Source organism: Labrus mixtus, chromosome 2 (genome assembly GCF_963584025.1).
Source record: "Labrus mixtus chromosome 2, fLabMix1.1, whole genome shotgun sequence".
NCBI classification, from domain to species: domain Eukaryota; kingdom Metazoa; phylum Chordata; class Actinopteri; order Labriformes; family Labridae; genus Labrus; species Labrus mixtus.
The window spans coordinates 35,022,937-35,030,010 of NC_083613.1; the positions used below are offsets into that span (position 1 = coordinate 35,022,937).

A 7,074-nucleotide genomic window follows, 5' to 3' on the forward strand; every position below is an offset into this window, starting at 1 on the left:
CAGAGTGTCCGCTGACCGACCTGTCACAGTAACCACATGTGAGTAACCTCAGGTGTCAGTGTTGATCTCACAGACTGTACATGAGTTTGTGGACTGTTTTAATGCCTCTGGTTTGACACGCCAACTGTCACCACCTTGTTTGTACTGAAGCCAGAAGCGACCATATTTGGACAAGTGGGTGGAGCCTCGCTCCTCTCTAGCTCCACCCTCTTAGACAAATGGCTTACACTGGAAACATGGGCTGTATCTGAATTGCCTAGTACCTCTTCAATCTGTCAGTAGTCAGTACCTACTATCTGCTGTTTACTGTTTAGTACCTACTATCTGCTGTTTACTGTTTAGTATCTACTATCTGCTGTTTACTGTTTAGTATCTACTATCTGCTGTATACTGTTTAGTACCTACTATCTGCTGTATACTGTTTAGTATCTGCTATCTGCTGTATACTGTTTAGTATCTACTGTATACTGTTTAGTACATACTATCTGCTGTATACTGTTTAGTATCTACTATCTGCTGTATACTGTTTAGTACCTACTATCTGCTGTATACTGTTTAGTATCTACTATCTGCTGTTTACTGTTTAGTATCTACTATCTGCTGTATACTGTTTAGTATCTACTGTATACTGTTTAGTACCTACTATCTGCTGTATACTGTTTAGTATCTACTATCTGCTGTGTACTGTTTAGTACCTACTATCTGCTGTATACTGTTTAGTATCTACTATCTGCTGTTTACTGTTTAGTACCTACTATCTGCTGTATACTGTTTAGTACCTACTATCTGCTGTATACTGTTTAGTACCTACTATCTGCTGTATACTGTTTAGTACCTACTATCTGCTGTTTACTGTTTAGTACCTACTATCTGCTGTGTACTGTTTAGTATCTACTATCTGCTGTATACTGTTTAGTACATACTATCTGCTGTATACTGTTTAGTATCTACTATCTGCTGTATACTGTTTAGTATCTACTATCTGCTGTTTACTGTTTAGTACCTACTATCTGCTGTATACTGTTTAGTACCTACTATCTGCTGTTTACTGTTTAGTACCTACTATCTGCTGTATACTGTTTAGTACCTACTATCTGCTGTTTACTGTTTAGTACCTACTATCTGCTGTTTACTGTTTAGTATCTACTATCTGCTGTTTACTGTTTAGTACCTACTATCTGCTGTATACTGTTTAGTACCTACTATCTGCTGTATAATGTTTAGTACCTACTATCTGCTGTATACTGTTTAGTATCTACTATCTGCTGTTTACTGTTTAGTACCTACTATCTGCTGTATACTGTTTAGTACCTACTATCTGCTGTATAATGTTTAGTATCTACTATCTGCTGTATACTGTTTAGTATCTACTATCTGCTGTTTAGTATCTACTATCTGCTGTATACTGTTTAGTATCTACTATCTGCTGTATACTGTTTAGTACCTACTATCTGCTGTTTACTGTTTAGTACCTACTATCTGCTGTATACTGTTTAGTATCTACTATCTGCTGTATACTGTTTAGTACCTACTATCTGCTGTATACTGTTTAGTACCTACTATCTGCTGTATACTGTTTAGTACCTACTATCTGCTGTTTACTGTTTAGTACCTACTATCTGCTGTATACTGTTTAGTACCTACTATCTGCTGTATACTGTTTAGTACCTACTATCTGCTGTATACTGTTTAGTACCTACTATCTGCTGTATACTGTTTAGTACCTACTATCTGCTGTATACTGTTTAGTATCTGCTATCTGCTGTATACTGTTTAGTATCTACTGTATACTGTTTAGTACATACTATCTGCTGTATACTGTTTAGTATCTACTATCTGCTGTATACTGTTTAGTACCTACTATCTGCTGTATACTGTTTAGTATCTACTATCTGCTGTTTACTGTTTAGTATCTACTATCTGCTGTATACTGTTTAGTATCTACTGTATACTGTTTAGTACCTACTATCTGCTGTATACTGTTTAGTATCTACTATCTGCTGTGTACTGTTTAGTACCTACTATCTGCTGTATACTGTTTAGTATCTACTATCTGCTGTATACTGTTTAGTACCTACTATCTGCTGTATACTGTTTAGTACCTACTATCTGCTGTATACTGTTTAGTACCTACTATCTGCTGTTTACTGTTTAGTACCTACTATCTGCTGTATACTGTTTAGTACCTACTATCTGCTGTATACTGTTTAGTACCTACTATCTGCTGTATACTGTTTAGTACCTACTATCTGCTGTATACTGTTTAGTACCTACTATCTGCTGTATACTGTTTAGTATCTACTATCTGCTGTATACTGTTTAGTATCTGCTATCTGCTGTATACTGTTTAGTATCTACTGTATACTGTTTAGTACATACTATCTGCTGTATACTGTTTAGTATCTACTATCTGCTGTATACTGTTTAGTACCTACTATCTGCTGTATACTGTTTAGTATCTACTATCTGCTGTTTACTGTTTAGTATCTACTATCTGCTGTATACTGTTTAGTATCTACTGTATACTGTTTAGTACCTACTATCTGCTGTATACTGTTTAGTATCTACTATCTGCTGTGTACTGTTTAGTACCTACTATCTGCTGTATACTGTTTAGTATCTACTATCTGCTGTTTACTGTTTAGTACCTACTATCTGCTGTATACTGTTTAGTACCTACTATCTGCTGTATACTGTTTAGTATCTACTATCTGCTGTATACTGTTTAGTACCTACTATCTGCTGTATACTGTTTAGTACCTACTATCTGCTGTATACTGTTTAGTACCTACTATCTGCTGTTTACTGTTTAGTACCTACTATCTGCTGTATACTGTTTAGTACCTACTATCTGCTGTATACTGTTTAGTACCTACTATCTGTTGTATACTGTTTAGTACCTACTATCTGCTGTATACTGTTTAGTATCTACTATCTGCTGTATACTGTTTAGTATCTGCTATCTGCTGTATACTGTTTAGTATCTACTGTATACTGTTTAGTACATACTATCTGCTGTATACTGTTTAGTATCTACTATCTGCTGTATACTGTTTAGTACCTACTATCTGCTGTATACTGTTTAGTATCTACTATCTGCTGTTTACTGTTTAGTATCTACTATCTGCTGTATACTGTTTAGTATCTACTGTATACTGTTTAGTACCTACTATCTGCTGTATACTGTTTAGTATCTACTATCTGCTGTGTACTGTTTAGTACCTACTATCTGCTGTATACTGTTTAGTATCTACTATCTGCTGTTTACTGTTTAGTACCTACTATCTGCTGTATACTGTTTAGTACCTACTATCTGCTGTTTACTGTTTAGTACCTACTATCTGCTGTTTACTGTTTAGTACCTACTATCTGCTGTTTACTGTTTAGTACCTACTATCTGCTGTATACTGTTTAGTACCTACTATCTGCTGTGTACTGTTTAGTATCTACTATCTGCTGTATACTGTTTAGTACATACTATCTGCTGTATACTGTTTAGTATCTACTATCTGCTGTATACTGTTTAGTACCTACTATCTGCTGTTTACTGTTTAGTATCTACTATCTGCTGTTTACTGTTTAGTACCTACTATCTGCTGTTTACTGTTTAGTATCTACTATCTGCTGTATACTGTTTAGTACCTACTATCTGCTGTATACTGTTTAGTACCTACTATCTGCTGTTTACTGTTTAGTACCTACTATCTGCTGTATACTGTTTAGTACCTACTATCTGCTGTTTACTGTTTAGTACCTACTATCTGCTGTTTACTGTTTAGTATCTACTATCTGCTGTATACTGTTTAGTACCTACTATCTGCTGTATACTGTTTAGTACCTACTATCTACTGTTTACTGTTTAGTATCTACTATCTGCTGTATACTGTTTAGTACCTACTATCTGCTGTTTACTGTTTAGTATCTACTATCTGCTGTATACTGTTTAGTACCTACTATCTGCTGTATACTGTTTAGTACCTACTATCTGCTGTATACTGTTTAGTACCTACTATCTACTGTTTACTGTTTAGTACCTACTATCTGCTGTATACTGTTTAGTACCTACTATCTGCTGTATACTGTTTAGTACCTACTATCTGCTGTTCACTGTTTAGTACCTACTATCTGCTGTTTACTGTTTAGTACCTACTATCTGCTGTATACTGTTTAGTACCTACTATCTGCTGTTTACTGTTTAGTACCTACTATCTGCTGTTTACTGTTTAGTACCTACTATCTGCTGTATACTGTTTAGTACCTACTATCTGCTGTTTACTGTTTAGTACCTACTATCTGCTGTATACTGTTTAGTACCTACTATCTGCTGTATACTGTTTAGTACCTACTATCTGCTGTTTACTGTTTAGTACCTACTATCTGCTGTTTACTGTTTAGTACCTACTATCTGCTGTATACTGTTTAGTACCTACTATCTGCTGTATAATGTTTAGTACCTACTATCTGCTGTATACTGTTTAGTATCTACTATCTGCTGTTTACTGTTTAGTACCTACTATCTGCTGTATACTGTTTAGTACCTACTATCTGCTGTATAATGTTTAGCATCTACTATCTGCTGTATACTGTTTAGTATCTACTATCTGCTGTTTAGTATCTACTATCTGCTGTATACTGTTTAGTATCTACTATCTGCTGTATACTGTTTAGTACCTACTATCTGCTGTTTACTGTTTAGTACCTACTATCTGCTGTATACTGTTTAGTATCTGCTATCTGCTGTATACTGTTTAGTATCTACTGTATACTGTTTAGTACATACTATCTGCTGTATACTGTTTAGTATCTACTATCTGCTGTTTACTGTTTAGTATCTACTATCTGCTGTATACTGTTTAGTATCTACTGTATACTGTTTAGTACCTACTATCTGCTGTATACTGTTTAGTATCTACTATCTGCTGTGTACTGTTTAGTACCTACTATCTGCTGTATACTGTTTAGTACCTACTATCTGCTGTATACTGTTTAGTATCTACTTTCTGCTGTTTACTGTTTAGTACCTACTATCTGCTGTATACTGTTTAGTACCTACTATCTGCTGTTTACTGTTTAGTACCTACTATCTGCTGTATACTGTTTAGTACCTACTATCTGCTGTTTACTGTTTAGTACCTACTATCTGCTGTTTACTGTTTAGTACCTACTATCTGCTGTATACTGTTTAGTACCTACTATCTGTTGTTTACTGTTTAGTACCTACTATCTGCTGTGTACTGTTTAGTATCTACTATCTGCTGTATACTGTTTAGTACATACTATCTGCTGTATACTGTTTAGTATCTACTATTCAGTAGGCAGATATTTGTTCCTACTTCTTCTGATTCATTCAGTAAGGAAGTGACGTCATTTATGTTTCCCGAACCGGCCGCATTCACCCGTTTTTTTTTAGTTTTTTTTTTATGTTTATTCAAGAAGAGTAATGCACATATACAGTCAGGTAAACAAAAAACAATATCACAATGTAATTCAAGTAAAAGATTAAATAACTAAATAACATACAGTACATAAAGAACAAATGAAAGACAGTAAGATACAGAATATAAAATAAACCAATAAAGACACATTTAAATAGTGAAATCATTATTTAAATAGAGGGGGAAAGGTTTTATAATAATGTAGATATTTGTTTTATTTTCTGTTGTTAATTTAAAGTAGTGATTTCAGTCTGGACTTTAACTCTAGATTAAAAATTGATTCAATTAATCCACGCTCGTTTGTTTTGATTTGGAGGCGGACGTGACGTGACGATTTACGTTTAATTGTGCACTGCATTGTGGGTAAAATACAATTCATTTCCTGAAAGCAAGCATCCGATCCATACTGCATGCAACCAGGAAGTTAGTATCCATACTGAAATGTTCAGTATACTGAGGTGGACCCAAAAAATGACCACTGAATGACCACGAGAGTTCAGTCTACTGAAACTCCTACTGAAAAGTACTGACTACTGAAGTGTGGATATTCAGAAAGGGCCCAGGACAGCCATCTCCTCAGAGCTTCTTTTAGTATGACCAAACACTGAACATGATTTCTGGTTGCTATGGTAGCAACATGCCAATCACAGGTAGCCCCGCCCCTAACTTCTTCCCTGCTTTCTAGTCTGGAACAAGGGATTAAGAAGATGAACTCATGAGGAAAATGTTTACTGAGGGAACAAATCAACACACCAGTAGGGACATTTTATCATAGACCTCTATGGAAGATGTAGGACAGCTCAGTATTGGCTTAATTAAAATAAAATCTGATATTCAAAGTTCTGATGTCTGCTGATTTAACAGATTCACAGACATGATGTAATGAGACACAGGTGGTCTGATGATGCTGACACAGGCCCCGCCCCCTCACATAACGAGAGGACACGCACACACACACACACACACACACACACACAGAGCAGTCTGGGAGCATTACGTCATGCAGTGATTTCTGTGTGATGGAGCTGCATGTGTGTGTGCGCGCGCTCTCATTAACACTATCAGCTGATTAATCGACCTGCGTCCATCAGGGTCCATACGGTCTGGCCGCTGATGACGTCATCACCGGCAGCGGACGAGTGACAGGTCTGTGATCAGCGTGGGAATGAGTGAAGTTGCAGAGCGCGTGAGGCCCGCGGATCAATCACAGACTCGTGCACACGCACACACCGATCAGAAACGTTTGGAAATCGATTACTCACCCGGTCTGATGCGGGTCCGGTTCTTCTGCTGATCCTCCGTCACAGAGCGCAGCGCAGCGGACTCATCCTCCGCTCCTCCGACCGGGAATGAAGAGGAGGAGGAGGAGGGGGAGGAGGGGGAGGAGGGGGAGGACTCCTGACGCCTCGGAAATACTCGGCTTCTTTCGGCCGCTTCTCGGCTTCAATAAAGACTGAATCAAACTGACAGATCTGCGCTGTAACAGGAAATCTAAAATAGAATAGAGCAACCAAATGATTGATAAAGTACTTTCACAGTTTTTGTAAAGGCTGCAGTTTGTTTATAAAGACAAAAAACTTCTGTCCCTTTGCTATGGAAAGCCAAAAGGTACAAATTTAGTCTCAGTTTTACAGCATTT

The 7,074-nt window shown here is 36.9% G+C and overlaps 1 protein-coding gene across 2 annotated transcripts in view; it reads right to left on the bottom strand.

The window, feature by feature from the left end:
* The window catches only part of LOC132993511 (actin-binding protein WASF3-like), a 24,821-nt gene extending 17,994 nt beyond the window's left edge, over nucleotides 1-6,827 (bottom strand). For both annotated transcript variants that reach the window (XM_061063400.1, XM_061063394.1), the window contains exon 1: nucleotides 6,698-6,827. The gene's annotated coding sequence lies outside the window, so the exon portion shown is untranslated. The remainder of the gene's footprint in view (nucleotides 1-6,697) is intronic.
* Nucleotides 6,828-7,074: the final 247 nt, after the last annotated feature.